This window comes from Magallana gigas, chromosome 3, assembly GCF_963853765.1.
Source record: "Magallana gigas chromosome 3, xbMagGiga1.1, whole genome shotgun sequence".
In the NCBI taxonomy this organism is placed as follows: Eukaryota; Metazoa; Mollusca; class Bivalvia; order Ostreida; family Ostreidae; genus Magallana; species Magallana gigas.
The window spans coordinates 1,849,040-1,866,832 of NC_088855.1; the positions used below are offsets into that span (position 1 = coordinate 1,849,040).

Here is a 17,793-nt window from a genome sequence, read left to right on the forward strand (position 1 = left end):
TATTTATATATGAATAAGATTATTTTCAAAATAAAGGCAGTCTCTAAATAGAAAAGAAATAATATTTGCTACACAAATTTTAAGTAACATCACTTCAAAGTTTCATAAAACAATACATTGTCAAGCATTTCTGATTTATACAAATTAATAGCACATCAATTACCTGATAATGGTCTGACAACATAAAGCAACAAATACAAATAATTTTTATCCATAATTGAAAATTTTCAAAATAGACCACTACTGCATATAGCATTATTCCACGCATATCCATGATATAATAAACCTCTATCTGCTCGAAATTTAACACCTGAGACCTTCATCTTTGTACAGTAAAACATCACATAACAAATAGGTATGTTGCACTCTGCCACTTTTGTGACTTTATTGTTTAACAAAATTTGGTTTGAAATAATCAGGAAAATGACAATAGATGATAATGATTAAAAAGTTTATAAAATTAATCATAAAATTATGAATATTTCATTCTTTATGCCATACTTTTTGTCACAACTGACCTGTTGTGATAGGTTCTTTTAACATTTACCCCTTATGAAATCATATGGATGACTCTTGTTTTCCAATAAACAACAACAATATGAAAAATTAAACAATAAATTTATCTACATATGTACAAAGAAATTATTAATCATATTTCTCAACGGGCCTCCATAATCTTGTGCATAATCCATATCTTTCTATAGCGTTTCCAGTAGACGCCATTTTTTCGAAGGACGATAACTCTAATATACAGTAAAATTGTGCAAAATCGGCCATCTTGACCACATCGGATGACTACGTCAGGTACCATTCTACTTTTTGCATTTTAGAAAAGAATTGGACAATGACATTAATGTATTGATGAGCGGTGATAAGGAGATGAACGTTTTGAATGCTTTAGTGCATTTTATACAGATATTTCACAGTATTTTTTTCGTATTTACAAAAAGAACGTAACTAGTATCTACACTGCAATGTTAATTTTATTTTTTGTGAGGTTTAACATCTAGGGTACGCATTGGTTTCATCGATTTTCAGTTACTATTATATGTTATCTACAATCTGTAAAAATTCCATCGTTTTTCGATGTGTTGATTTCTGTTGCTGAATTTTACAAAATTATGTGGCATGGGATACCGACCTAAAAAATTCGAAATTCTCTTATAACAGTAAAGATACATGCTATTTTAAGTGAATTTTAGTTTTATCTTTTTAATTTAATTATCATTCATAAGAATGCATTCAATATTGAACACATTTATGCATGTTTCACATTTTTATAATAACAGAGAAGTGGTAAAATTTGATAGACAGTTGTGAAATTTGAGTTATCTCCCTTTTCTCATAGTCTGTTTCAAATTGTTATTTCAGATTGTTGATATTGAATTTGTTCACTATAAAGTACATCATTGGATTTGATCACAGTATTTACGGTAAATAGTTATTCATCAATGTCATATCTGTAAATTTTAATTAACATTTGAAATGACACTTTTACTTGTGTAAATTTATGTAAGCTGGTTAAGTGGTCATTGTCTGATAGTCAAAATATTGAGTCTTAATACATAAGTAGTGACTGTTCTGGCACTCAACTTGATTTCTTTATAAACACTATTTTCAGATCCCCTTGTTTATCCTGTTGACTTTTTCTGATGTTCATGTGCATGTGAACATTTATACAGTTGTACAACTATATTAAGGTAAGTACCTGTACTATTAAAATGAATAATGTCATGTGTCTTCATATGTTATGTGTATGTGTTATGTCTATGTTTTGTGCTGTGTGTGTCTTGTCTTATTGTCTCACTAACATGTGTTCCATCAAAAATTCTGTCAAAACAGCCAGCATATACTTTGTAAATATAGTTTCATCATAAATATTGTTAAAATGTTAACACACAAGTTGGTATTTGAAATATTTGAGAAGAGAGGAGGAAATATTAATGACATTCACAACGACATATGTCATATCCTGAAAATTAACAAGAAATTAGTGAATAAAAAAGCCCTGTATATCAAGATCAAAAGAGGATTATCAAAATTAAGAAAACTGAAAGGAAAAAAACAACCGAATATAAAGAATTTGAAAAAAAAGAATTCAAAATTCCTATTGAAGAAAACCCCAATTCGAAAATAAAGCCATCAACAGTGCATTCAACAACGGAGTCAAACATTACAATCACAAACCTACAAAAGAAAATCATTTCATTAAAAGAACAGCTTAGAGCTATCAAAAAACAGAGACTTAGTGAGAAAATAAAAAGAAAGGACGATATCATTAGAAACTTAAGAAGAAAAGTGTATATTAATGAGAAGAAACAGAGAAAGGAGACAATGAAGGAGGAGAAGATTGAAAACCAAGGAAATGTATTTTTAGATAAAGGTGTTCAATGTAATACTTTTAAAACTGTATTGAAAGATTTGGAGAAGGAGTTAGATGTTTTATATTGTGAGAAAGAGGTTGGAGAGAAAGAGAAAGAGAGAGAGGGTGTGAAAGTTTTGAATTTTAGAGAGAGTACTAGGGGAAAACCTTACGATTTTAAACTAAGAGAAGTTATTTATACTTTAAGGTCACATAATGTCGGAATTAATCATATTAAGCCTGTTAATAATGCTGTTTTATCTCTTGTCAATTTTGAAATTTTAGATATTCCATGTAAAAGTACAAATTCTGTTTTAACAACAGAAATGGGTGTTTTAGGACAAAATCAGTTAAAAGAAAAGTTATTAAATTGTGAAAATATGACCATGTTGCGTGATGCCACAACCAAGAAGGGCAGACATTTTTATGGTGTAAAATTTTCTACAGATTCCGATATTTTTACTGCTTGTTTAAGAGAAGTCAGTGACGGCAAAGCCGATACCTATGTTTCTACAACAACAGATATTCTTAATGAAATTAGTGATGGACATTCTAGTGAAATTTTAAATAATGTAACTTGTTTTAAGACAGACAGAAGTTTTACTGAAGAAAAAGTTAACAAAGTTTTAATGAATGAATGTACTGATTTTAATTGTAACAAAGATTTTTATTCTTTTAAGTGTTCTGTACACTCACTTTTACAGTTTTCAGATGAATGTCTTAAAGAAATTTTAAAACTTGAAAAAGATTTTAATATCAATTTTCATAACTTGTTCTGTAAAGAATCCTATACTTTTTATCTTATTAGATGTGTGTCAAAATTATTTTTAAAGATGGAACAGGTGACCCTCTTTTAGCAGCAATTTTTATTAAATTAGAAACATACCGATCATGAATGTAAGAGGGAATCGTTTTAATGTTCTGTTTTACAATGCTGCAGGTATTTATTTCTTAAGAAAGCATATTATTTTTTATCTGTCTTCATCACAAAGCACTTTGAATGTTGTTCAGAATTTTGTTTTATCTGCCCTTCAAAACAATTTTATTTTATGTATTTTAAAAGCTCTGGGTAATTTATGCAAAGCTTTTATAGAGCCCTACTGGAGAAAGACAGATGAGGTTGAAAATGCTGTAACAATGGGTTCTGTATATAGAAGAATGTTAGATTTTTTAGATTCATGTACAACAAATCCATATTTACTTTTAAAGAGAGAAATTTCACTGTTTTATGGTCCATCCTTACAATGTTCTGATGTGGAGGACATTTTGTATGAAAGTTTTAATGACGATATCACCTGTTCCATCATAAAGAAGTTTTGTTCTCTTTTAAAGGTTAAATGTGAAAAACTTTTTAGTTCTTTTTTACAACCATCAGGCAAGTTTTTTAATCCATCAGATGTTATTTTAGAAAAATGTAGATCTTGTCCTACAAATAATATCTCTGTTGAAAGACTGATGGGTCAGTTGGACAAGAAAATGAATGATGTACCAACTTACGATGTTTTTAATCTTCAAAGTACTAATATATTTAATGATAACAAAACTGATGAATGGCTGAAAAGAAAATCATTGCAAGAGAAAGAAAAAGTTATTAATGATGTTAGAAAAAAAAAACCAAGGAAATTATTTTTGTTAACAAGACCAAGAAAACAGAGTTGTTACAACAACATTTAAAGATCATTAAAGACAAACAAGACTTTGTGCAGAAAACCAGAGAAAAACAACAGAAAAAAATCAATGATGCCGTTGACATATTGCACAATGATGGTATAAGGACATCAAAGGAGAGAGCAGACCTAGAAGTGGGGAAAATAAAGAAAAAATCAGAAAAAATGAGTGAAATTAAAAAACAAATTACATTATATAAGAACGTGTACGCACTTGATAAAAATATGAAAAATTTCACAAAATTCAGTGAAAAGGGACATCAGTTTAATATAGACAAACTTTTAGACAATTTGAAATTTCTCATTGAACATGTCAATCAGGACAAATCAGAGGGTGAAAAATCTTTCAATCCCTAAAAATTAGTGTCCAAACTATTCTACCATGTGTGGACCAATGAGGAAGGAGAGAACATAGAATGGAATGGACAAATAATTGAGTACAAGAATGGACTATTTAAAGTATTTTACTGTTAAACTTCAAGTGAACACTTATTCTAACTAAAACTTATACAAGTTAAAAAAAAGGGTATGGTAAAAAGTTGCAGGGTATGGTACAAAATTTGCATGTTTATAAACTACTTATAATCTAATAAGCATTATATAGGAAAACCACATTTAATGTATTAAGGTTTTATGCATCATAAAAACTTTATATTAATAACAGTCATTATGATGGTAAAAAATTTATATAATTAAAATATTTCTTTTTTTAAGTAAAGTAATTTAGCAAAATAATAACCAATATAAAATCATCCAAAAAATAACCTCTTTCTATGTGTTTTGTGTTGTGTTGTCTGTGTTGATTTGTGTGTTTTGTTCTGATCATTATAAATGAGTATTTTTAAAATTTGTTTTTACAAGAGAATGTACTACATTGATGATAATAATTTATTATTATTACAGGTCCAGTATTGCCAAGACGATTGTGAAAGAGACGAAGATTTATATGAATTGACAGAGCAAGAATTCAAATCAGACTTAAGAGAAGGAAATTTATTCATAATAAGTAAGTGAAACAAACCAAAGATGAATTGAATAAGTTTTTATATGCAACTTATCTAAATTACTTCTGTTTATTAAATATTGTAAAGTAATTAATATTTCTTAAATAATTTTAGATAACACTGATCTAGACCACTGCTACGGCAAACCTTGAAACAGGCTATAAAGGTAGAGTGATCTTTTCCTTAAATTGAGTTGTCCTTCCTTTCAACCAAAAGTTTCATATTTCTCTTTATATGGTTCCTTCGTAGTTAGATGAACCTCATGCTGAATAAGGTCAGTCCTACCAGGTAAATCTGTCAAAACATCCTGAAATTCATTCAAAACAGTGTTTATGGATTCAAGTTGATCTGATGCCAGTGAGCAATTTACCTTAACATCTGCAAATGAATCTGTCGCTTACATGGGGAGAAGATGTAACAAATGTTCATTACTAGAATCCTCCGTCTCCTCTGATTCCAAAACATCACATGATGCAAGCGGTATTCTTGAGTCTGGCATTTGTTCTTCTCGAACATAATATTTCTTCAATAGATTCACATGAAATAAGCGAAGTCGTCCATTCATATCGATCTTGTAATCAGTTTGTCCTACCCTCTCGACAACTTTGAAAGGTCCTTTCCACTGCATTTAAAGTTTGTTATTATCAGTTGGAAGTAAAAGGAGAACGAAGTCACCAACCTTGAAATATCGAGACTTTGCCTTTTTATCATAGTTTTTCTTGTAGCGTTCCTTGGATTTCTGTAGTTCTTCATGAGCCAGTTCACACGTTCTTGCCAATCTTTCCTTTAAGGTCCAATACATACTGGTAAGTAGTTTTCACTTCAGGGTCGTTCTCTTCCTTCGTCCACAATTCCTTCAAAACTGCCATCGGTCCTCTAACACTTCGTGCATAAACAAGATCAAATGGAGAAAATTTAGTACTTTCTTGAGGAACTTCTCGATAAGCGAATAATAATGCGGGTAAGTATCTATCCCAATCTTTTGGTCTCTCAGAACTCATTTTTCTTAACATTGATTTCAAGGTACCATTAAACTTTTCCACTAGTGTATTACAAGCTGGGTGATATGGAGGTGTTACAAATTGCTTAAAAGACAACAGTCGACCCACCTCTTTCATTACATTGGAAGTAAATTGCGTACCCATATCTGACAGAACTTCCCTTGGAATGCCAACTCTGCTAAAAATTTCCACCAATGCTTCTGCTACTGTCTCTGTATCGATGTGTTTCAATGCAGCTGCTTCTGGATATCTAGAACTGTAATCTACAGCAGTCAATATATATTTATTTCCTTTGTCAGTTATTGGATATAATGGACCTACCAAGTCTACAGCAACATGTTCAAATCAGCATCTACTAAACCTGTCACATTTAGTTTCTTCATACCTTGGTTTTCTTTCTTCTTTTGAGCTCTAGTCTGCACTGCTTGGAGAACGTGACTGCAATCGTTCCTTTCTTCTATTTTGCACCACTGAAAATCTGGATCATTCTGATTTCTGACTCCATCAATGTTACCTAGGATAAGATCATAAACAGGTTCTTTCATGCAAAATGCTTTGACATTACCAGTGAAATAGGGGGTATCCACATAAATGGATGCTTCTTCTACGTTCCGTACTGTACCATCAATCAAAACACATCTCTGCACTTCTCCAGTCAGCTGATCATCTGTGACTAAATCTCTCTTCACAACTACTCCACTACAGCCAGTGTCTCTTAAAACTTTAATCAGATTTCCACCAACATAACCCATTTGAACAGGCATATTTTCACATACCTTGCATACTCCTCCAAGTACGGGCAAAATGTGTCCACAAGCAAGTTTTACCTGTCCATCTGTGACACAACACTTCAACAATTTATTTGTAAGGATACATGCTGATTTGGACATGGCATGACCTCGTTGGTTGTGACTTCTGTGGAGTTTGGTAAACTGAAACTAGAACCGTCATTAGATTCATCACAGTTTAACTCACATTCATGAGGATTCTGTAAAGCTGCTGCTTTCTGGATGCTGCGCGAAGGAGTAAATATGCGCGGAATTTTCTGTTTATTATTACAGTCTTTTGCCAAATGTCCATTTCTATGACAAATGTAACACCTTCTGTCGTAGTTCTGCTGTGATGAAGTTGAAGATGATTGCTGCTTCGGGCCAGTTCCACTGCCAGCGCTTCTAAAACCATTGTTGCCCGGATTTGCTTCTGAAAAACTTGAAAGTCTTTAACAAATGATGGATAGCCATGAGCTTCAATGAATTGGTCTGCCAGATTTTAATGGTTCTCGCAAAAATAAATCTTTAATGTTCTCATATGATTTAGTATTTCCTGCCAAACAAAACCATTTTTCCACATAATTATCAAGTCTAGCAAAGAACTGTGAAGGATTCTCACCATTTTCAGGTCTGCTGGATCGAAACTTCAATGAAATCCCTCTTCCGTAATTTGGAATCTGTTAATAATGCCCCTTTCAACGACTCATACTTTAATGCCTCTGCAACCGGAAGTCTAGAATACACCACGAGAGCTTTACCTGTCAGAAGAGCACTCAAATTCATCGCCCAAGATGATTTGTCCCACTTTGCACAAGAAGCAAACCTTTCAAATCTCTGCAAATACGAATCAATACAATCTTTAGATTTATCAAATGGAGGTAACGTTGGTAATTTAGCAAGCGATTGCGAAGCAAGACCTGAACTAGAAGCTAATTCTCCAGATTTAACTCCATGCAATTCAGTTTCTCTTTTGATTTTTTCTAACTCTATTTCACTTTCAATCTTTCTAGCTTCTCTTACTGCTACTCTTTCCATTCTTTCAAACTGTTCTCTCTCTTTCTTTTCAACAAAAACTTGTAAATCATTCCCTTTCAATCCAAACCTCTCGCCCATTGTTACAAACTCCATTGTTTAAAAAAACCCACAAAAACAGAAAAAATAAAACTGACAAACCACATATACTTAAATAAATATAAAATTCAAACTCCAACTGATAAATAATAAGAAAAAAAGTTAAATCACAATTTGTACTAAAGCAAAAATAAAAAAAATCTAATACAAGTATACTTGGTTAACAAAGAGTCATCCCACCGCTGCCACCAAAATGTCACAACTGACCTGTTGTGATGGGTTCTTTTAACATTTACCCCTTATGAAATCATATGGATGACTCTTGTTTTCCAATAAACAACAACAATATGAAAAATTAAACAATAAATTTATCTACATATGTACAAAGAAATTATTAATCATAGTTCTCAACGGGCCTCCATAATCTTGTGCATAGTCCATATCTTTCTACCACGCTCCACCACTTTCCACCATGTTCCACCACTATCCACCACGCTAAACCACGCTTCACCAAAATCCACCCCGTCCCCTCAGGTTAACAATAACTGAAGAATTATAAAATTGGTCACCTACAATTAACACACAATTTTCTAATAAATCATTACAAACATAAGTTTTATGCAAACCCACTAATGGCTTGTATAGCTTTAAAAACAAGTAAATTAACGACATTATAGTACATATAGTAGTACGTTCTTGTAGGTGAATATGATCAAACACGTTCCAGACAACTTATGTAATAAATAGCAACACAATTCATCCGCCGACAAATAAAAAAAATCGTAAAGTTACACTTACTGAGTTGTGGCATTACAAATACAGAAAATGTAGGTAATCAGGTCTCGCAACGCCATCGCCAACAAAATCCACACAGGCTACATGTTCCCTAGATCACACAGCAGGGGAGACACAAGAGACACACCCAAGTTCCTACAGCAAGGGCTTAACATACACGAAAATACTGCTCGGCGTCCAGACCTCTTCTCACAAAAGTCAGCCCACACCCCATATACATAGTCATCAAAACTAACTAAACAAGTTTTATTACTACTGTAGATACTAAATATAGTGACATCCGGCAACACCCCTCATAAGCTTCTACGTAAACCTTCCAAACAAGTTCGAAGAGAATCCCAATCTAAATATAGTAAGATCGAGAACGAAACAACCCAGTGACCAATAAAGCGTAAATAAATGAACGATAACTTAGATCTATAAACGATAACTCTTAAATTAAATATAGTAGAAAAATATAGAACCAATTATAATAAAAAAAATTCATTGGCATAATGTCTATTGTGACAATATTTTACAACTAAAATAATCCATAAACCCAATTACTGATGTAATCAATGATGTGATTGATAAGAAAATTTATTCAAAACATAATCCTTGTGGTCTGAAAGCGCCATGCTTAATAAAGAAAACTAGACAGTTTTCTGCAGCATTGCAGCATGAGTAGATCTCGAAGCGCTGTCTTCACAAATTTTCACCACCTTATAACCATTCTCTGTTTCAATTTGTTTGACAGGTTTCTAGAAATATTTATTAACGCAACCAGTGTATACACACAGTATATCATTTCCTTTGATGATTTATTTCATTAAAAAAAGGATATGAAAAAGTTGCTTTCAAATAACAAATTATTCTCTTTATCTGATTCAAATTGAAGGGAAAATAAGCATTCTTAGTGTGCGTTACACTCTCGATAGGCGTGAAAGAAAAGAAAACCTTATATCACTCTAAGTTGATCAAATCTTAATCCTGTAACCAATTGGAATAGTTTTTTTTTATTTTAGCTTAAGCAGACAACTAAGGTTTAATATTTTAAACGTATAATTAGACAAAGATTTCGAAGTTCTCATTTTTATCTTGGTCATCTTAAATTTTAAAGACAATATATTTCTTAGCAATTTGATTTTTTATTAAGAAGGCTGGATGGTTGTTGCCATTTTTAGACTGTATAAATCTCATTAAAAGAAGAGTTCTGTATGAAGATATAGCAAAATACTCAAGTTTCCAAGCTAAAATATATAGATTTTAAATATTTAACGAGGCCGAGTACAGATCAAGTATGCACGCTTTCGCACAGCGTTTCATTTGCTTGTGACGTCATCTTTTTGCTTGGTTGACACCATGGCGTGATGGTTTCAACTGCAAATATTCAGCGAAATTTGTTAAAAATAGCTCGTTTGATGCGTAAAATTGATATCATATTGTGGAATAAACATTCATGTCTCAACGTATAGGTTATATTTGAGCTCGGGTCGAAACTGTGCAGAGGGTTCAGCAAGCCTTAGCCCTCTGTCACGTTTTCTTAACCCGCTTAAATATAATAGCGAAACTCATATATTTCAGACCGTAGCCATGTATTTTATATGAATGACCCTTAATATGTAATGTTATATATTTATTTATTATATGTCTAAATGTTTTAATAATATTATAAAGATCACCATGCATGCATTTCCGCCTTTGTCAAATAAAAAGTATATAAAATTATTATCTGACAAATCTGGGAAATTGGGCATACAAAAACAACTTTGATAAGACCTCTGAACAAACCAGGAGAAAAAAGGGTTTTTTATTTGACCATTTGATGCCTTTAAGCAATACCTTTAATATGTAGAACAGAAAAAGACATCTCTAGAATTTAAAAAAAGGTGTATAAAATGTGCAAAATTCATTCATATCAAGCAAAATTTTCTAGGGTCCTATGTTAAAAATTAACAATCTTTGAGATGACCCCTTAAACAATCGGTGTGATAAATGTCATATTTTTTATATCTTAAAATAATAATTTAATCAGTAGAAATTCATGTAAAAAATTTCATTCCAAAATTTGGCAGAACAAATAGGACTTTGCCTTGTTAAACCAAATGAAAGTTTATAGCTGAACAAATTATGACATTGTCTAAAAATCTAGGTTAGATCCATCCAGTCTACCATTATACTTTGATTACTTATAGCTTTGTTTCGTCTACATGTAATTTATGGAATAATATGCATGCAGGGGTGCGTTTTTTTTACCCCAATGAACCCCAATGATACCCCAATGATACCCCATGCAATGAACTTTGAAATAACCAATACTATGTATGTTCATAATTGATACACTAAATGAATTTTATGTACTAACATGTTACACAAATGAATGAAATTTCAACTACTCGGCGTTTTTTCACCGATTGATTTCCCAGTGAACCCATTGTTATCACAATCAAATTTCGTTGATACCCTCACAAACCACAATAAACTTGAAATGAGCTCTGTGCAATGATTCATTCACCAATGAATTTTGATTTTTTAAATGATACAGAAATAAATCTCATTGATACAAGAATGTACCTGTACGATTAATCCCAACCAGACCCCGAATACCATTAACTTACCAATGATATCGTATTTTAGCTGTAATGATACCTTAGTAAGCCCCAGTGTTACTTTGATGAACCCCAACAATACCTAGACATTATTTAAAAGCCCACTCCTACCCCTTAAACAAAGTTTGTTTTTTTTTTGGGGGGGGGGAGGGTTATAGGAATTATCTTGTCCATAAGTCTGTCTGTGCAAACTTTGTGTCTGGTCAATGCTTATACTTATGGAGAAACACTGAAAGTTCTCTAATGACCTGAGTGTGTGTCATGAACTTGCCCCAAGTTCATTAGGAAGAGGTAGCGCGATGACACGATGGTACGATAGCGATAACGCGATGGTGCGATAGTAATGCCGCAATGGTGCGATAGCGATAACGCGATGTAGTCTCGTTCAACCAGACGCTCGGCTGTCTCCGTATTTCTACGACGAACAGAGAGTCTGGTAAAGCGTCACGTAAATGTTTGTGACCTCAAAACGAGGCTTACCAAAATACTGGTTAAAAAAATCACACCTCCTTTAACATGTAAACAATGACGGTAACAACTATTTGTGATCGAATGAATTTGCCGTTTAAGCTGAATGATCTCAGCTGGAAAGTGTAATCACGGTTATAAATGGAAAGGGTTTATTTGCAGTGTAACCTTATGGGATAGGGCAGAACCAGTAAATTTTTTGAGGTATTTCAATTCAAAATCAAGCTATCTTGTAAAACTTGTAAACAAACATTCACCGCTTCGTCAAATTTAAGTTCTGAGTCTGTGGAAAGCGAGACTATAGTATAAGACTAAATCGACGTAAGTTCCTTAATTTTAACAGCAATAAAATTAAGAACTGTATATCACACAAACTCAAACCGGCACACATTAACACAACGATTCAAAATGAAACTAAATCGGCGCCCCTTATGATGACGCGATGGTGCGATAGCAATAACGCAATGGTGCAATAATCACTTAATCGTCATCGCACAATCGTCATTGCATTATCACGTCATCGCACTATCATCCCCAAACTTATCATTAGGGATCATTGGGTTTCATTAGGGTATCATTAGGGGATCATTGGGGTTCATTGGGGTATCATTGGTGTATCATTGGGGTTAATTGGGGTATCATTGGGGTTCATTGGGGTATCATTGGGGTTCATTGGGGTAACAAGACAGACCGTTCATGCAGGAACTAAACTTTATCCATCTTTTAAGTCTTTAAACAAAATCAAATATACCAAAACCTCAGAGTCGATGTATATACGGTGGGTAGTTGTAACCCTTAACACAAATATAGTTGTTTCCCATGTTTATAGTTATTATAGAGCTCCCAACCTAATTTGATTCCCTGCTTAAATATATTTAAGTATTATACATGTACATTTGTATATTTACATATAACATATTATATAGTTCCCTTTTATTTACTGTTCTTTTCAAACGGGCTCGATCATGAAACTTTCATTCTTACGTTTGTAACTCTGCAAGTATTAATAAAGGTGATAGGTTCGTCAATGTAGGTGTGAATGAACATGTTAAAGCAAAATTACTATTCATCCAGTACAAAAATTTGGTTACTTACTTGATATAGATTTTCTGAGGCAGAATTGTTTAGGCCGAGAGAAAAAAAGCAATTTGGTTACATTCCATTAGTTACACCCGAAGTTGTTCTAATGGAACAAATGAAACACTAAAAATATCGGCTTTTAAGACATATGGTTACTACAGCATTGTTCATGAAAAAATGCATGTTAGCGTATCATCATTTTGTAAAAGTTATTGGCTGGATGGGTGTTAATATTATTATTTTGTAAACTGTTATTGGCTGGATGGGTGTGAATATAAAATTCAGATAGTCACAGTTTAAACAAACTGAGTGGGTGCAAACACAAAATTCACAAAATGACATACTATAAATTTTGTATTTACACCACCCAGAAAATTTACAATGAACATTATCAAAGTTTCAATTTCCTGGGTGAATGTAAAACCAAAATTAAACAGTATGACGCATTGTAATATTTTAAAGTTATTTATAATTGAACAGAAGTTCAACTGAAAAGAATAGTTAAACGTGTAACCATGTCTACAAATATTCTTTAATATAGAAATCACACAAAACGCGGCATTTTTACAATGAAAAAATTAGTTATTACGTATTTAAATGAAAAAATGACGATAACCAACCGTGAACCATCTCAAAAATCCATAAAACGAATACAATTTCAAAGCAGAGCAACACGGACCTCCAAATAGATAGAGGTAGGAGCAGGTGCCTAGAAGGAGTGAGCATCCTCTGCTGACCGGTCACACCCGCCATGTGCTCTTTGTCGTAATCGGGAAAAAATCGGAAAAGTCCGTAGACAATTAGATGATTAATTATGGTCTAACAATTAGTATGAAAACATTATAGTCAGCATGCGACCCAGTGGAAGATTGTATTTTCTGAAAAGGTCTTTGTATCGACCATAGAACTTATCAAAGATGTCTTCTAGCCAGACTGTTGATAATCCTGTTTTATCAACTTGTTTGTCAGTAGCTTGCTTAACGGATTAATAATTCGAGATAAATCATTCAAGTCTCATTTAATTCCCCCTGTAAAACATGTTATCATGTTTATCTAAAGAACTGATAATTTTTATTTAATAAACCGAATTTTGAACCGATTTCGTGATCAAAATTCCACGATGCGGGCCAATTTTCAACGGATCGGGGTCTCTATTCAACACATTTGGCCTCAATATTCAACGTGGAAAAATGACCCCCGGTCAATTTTCAACCCTGGTGAAAATTCTTCGTTACACCGGCACCTTGTTGCTACATGTTTTTATGATTGTGAAGTAACAGAAAAAATGTAAATTAATTTTCTACAGATGTTACCTCTCTTATCATAGGGATATTCCACCTTAAGATGTAATAATCTTGGATTTTTTAATACAGGTATAGGTTTGCATTAGTTCTATTCCTTTAATATGCGTTTTTCTCATCAGCCACTGATATAGGCGTTGCAGTCGAGAGGTTCTCCTAATCTAAAATATTGCAATTTAACAATTATTGATTAGAAATACAGAAAAACAATAAGTTGGTGGTCAAGAACAACACTTTTTATGTCAGCTCTCGAATGACGTCGACAAACTTTCCACGAACAAATTGAATTTCATCATTTGTTTGGGTAAAATATACTCACACAATCGATCCTGTCTTTTTAAGAGTCTGCATAGGTTGGCCTATATATATTAAAGTAAAGGGTAACCCCATGCAAAATATTATGATAACCTGTTTAAAATAACAAATACAATGTTTCTCTCACTTTAGGGTATAGTTTACGTATCCAGGATTCGGTTGCACGAACGTCAGTTAAATTTAACTAGCCGTTAACTTGACGTTAACGTGACGTTAAAATTAACGGCGAGTTAAACGGGTTGCTCAAAAGTTAACAAGCTGTTAAAGCTTAGTTAAGTATCTAATTTAACTTACAGTTTTAACTCAGGTTACATAGGTACATTAAATATTTAAATAAGCATTAAAATCAAAATGGCGAACTTGTTGTTGTTTGGTAATTTGTTTGCTGGAAGAAAAGAGAGAGTATACAGGCAGAGAATATAGATGAACGATTTAAGTGACGATCAAATCCGATCCAGGTTTCGTTTCAAACGAGAATCAATTATGTTTATCGCAAACCTGCTGCGTGATGACCTACGAAGGGCTACTAAAAGAAGCCAGTCAATTGCCGTGGAAACGCAGGTATGTCATACGGGTATATCTATTTTATTTTATTTTTATTTCATGGATAGGCTAAGTAATCATAACACGTTACATGTTTACGAAATACCCCCTCCCCCTCTCTCTCTTTCTCTCATTTAATTAAAAAAGTACAAAATGTATGTCTTAAAAATTGTTTTAGAGAGCTACAAGTAATGCAATATGTGTATAGTACATTTCTTCAAAACATATATATATTTGTTATATTCAGTAGTATATTCTCACTGTATAACTCTATAGAGACAAATAGTCAATAACTGTAATATTAGCTCGTCCGAAAAATATTGACCGGTCAATATTTTTTTTATATTGACCGGCTAGGAATAATATCTAGAGAACATTCCCTTTATTTCAAATAATCGCCTCTGATTTGTTGATTTGTAAACGATGACGTAAATAACTCTTCACGACTCCAAAACAAGGTGACGTCATAAAAGACAGTCAGTCAAGTCAACAACGGACGCGCAATGCGACGGTTTGCTATCATAACGGATATAAGGATTTGCGAATTACTGTGATGTAAAATCAGGTAGAACATCAGTATGTTGATTCTTACGGTCGGCGGAATATCACCAGTGACCGTTTGATGCTGAGGATATTTTGGAAATGAACTTTGCAAAAAATTGAATACGTGAATTCTTTGTTGAGCTGAGAAAATTACGGCGATCTGTTTTCAATTACTTTCTTAAATTTTGGTTTGTTTCTTCATATAACAAAACAAATGTTGACTGTGTTTTCGGGCAACATTGATTATATTAGCCCCCTTGGGACGAAAATATTTCGTCCCTCGGGGGCTAATATAATCAATGTTGCCCTCAACCCCAGTCAATATTTGTATAATATATAAATAGGATGTATTTGCATGTATGTATGCTATTTTGTTTTACTTTTATTCTCTATACGAACGTCGAATATTACGTCATTTTTACTTTGACGTCATAAATTAAGGTCAAGATCTAGTAAATGATTCAAGAATGTCTTGTCGGTGCTAGAACCATTATGACGTCATAATTGATTTGAAGAATATTTTCCTGTACTTTACGGCTTTAAAGGAATTATATGAAAATTTTAGCAATTTCTTGGCATTTTATGTTAAATCATGGGGAAAGTAATCCGGTACCTATATTCAATTTGACATCGTTTTTAAGAGGAGGTCAAGAGTTTGTTCAATGTCGTTTTTGGAGAGACTGTAGGCTTTCTAGGTATATTTTATTAGTCAAAAATGGACAAAACTCCGAAATTTGTTACTTATATCCTTCATATTTCATAAAATATGGTTGTTTAAAACATGATTTTTCATTGTGTTTACCAAAAATTTTAGCCCCGGTACACTCTATGAAACAAAGCTACTATTATGAAGCATTATTGAAAGAATTTATATCTTGAATTTCATAAACTTGCAGGCACCTTTAATTTACTAGATCTTGACCTTAAGTGCCCTTTATTTTTTTCACGGGATCCTAATATTATACGTTTTCTCAAAATGTCAAAACCATATAAATATAAGGTAGAAATTTATACCATTTACCTGACAGATACAGGGTGTTTATTTTTATTACTAGAAAAATACATATAACACCTGTGCATTCTTACTATTAATTTTTTGTAATATTCTGAAATCTCCTGGAAAAAAAGTTGTAGAAAATATTGGTATAAAAACGTGATAAGTATTGTTTATGTACATGTGTTATGCCGATCATTAAAAATCAAAATAATGAAGTATGAACGGGAATTGATATTGACGATTAGTAATCATTTTAAACTCCTCCACGATATGTAATTTCGCATGGCAAACTGTTCGAGTAGTTTCTTAGATGTACTTGAATAATTACGCTTATTTTTTTCTTATATGAAAATTGGGCTGAACATAGGGCTTTTCGAATTACAGACGGCAAACCTAATATGAATCATGTTGTGTACTATATATTTTTATTAACTGATTTCTTATAATTGTTTATCAACCATAGTATTGCATTCTACTAGCTTAAGTTGAGTACGAAACGAAAAAAAATATACAGAATGAAATGTTAAAACGGCTGGGCGGTCAACAAATTAAGATCTACCGAAATTTACCTAAATTTTAAGATTTTAACTATTGTTGTGTAAAGAAATTATACGTATAATTCACCTTTTAAAGTTGTGTATTTCCCTATATTTTTTATAGAGTTCTTCTTTAACTGGCCACGACCATCGAGTCCTCGTTAATCACAGACACTTGGGGCATGCCCCCCCCCCCTTTCAATTGATTTTAAATTTTAAAAAAAAATGAGCTGTAACACACTTTTTTCTTGTTTAATTTTCCCAATATGCGTAATATATCACGGATTATGCAGTCCATTCGTCTCTACAAATTATTTTTAAAAATCGTATTTCTCGACTGACAATAATAAAAAGATCTGCGGTAAAATTTCAGATATAATTGGTAGTATTAATCTAACAATGTAATGTGTGGAAACTTAACACGTCGATCTTAAAATTTGGAATTGCTCAAGTTTTTTCTACAAAAGCATATTTTATTCTGTGTGAAGAAGGTTACCATGATCATCTTATACAGGTGATGCTTGCACTTCGTTTCTTTGTTTCTGGGAGTTTTATGGAAGTGATAGGGGACACCATGGGCTATGATAAAAGTACGGTGAGCCCAGCCGTGGAGAACGTAACAAATGCACTGCTTACCAAAAAAAGACCAATTTTTAAAATGGCCTACAAGAGGAAATTAAAAAATCAAAGGAGAACTTCTATTTGCGTGGTGGGTTCCCGGGTGTCTTTGGGTGTATCGATGGTACACATGT

At 32.7% G+C, this 17,793-nt stretch overlaps 1 long non-coding RNA gene across 1 annotated transcript; it reads left to right on the forward strand.

The window, feature by feature from the left end:
* Positions 1-700: 700 nt before the first annotated feature.
* Positions 701-6,265, forward strand: LOC105337131 (uncharacterized). The gene is made up of 5 exons (XR_010711676.1): positions 701-804; positions 1,372-1,433; positions 1,622-1,700; positions 4,933-5,035; positions 5,148-6,265. It is a non-coding gene; the product is annotated as an uncharacterized lncRNA (long non-coding RNA).
* Positions 6,266-17,793: the final 11,528 nt, after the last annotated feature.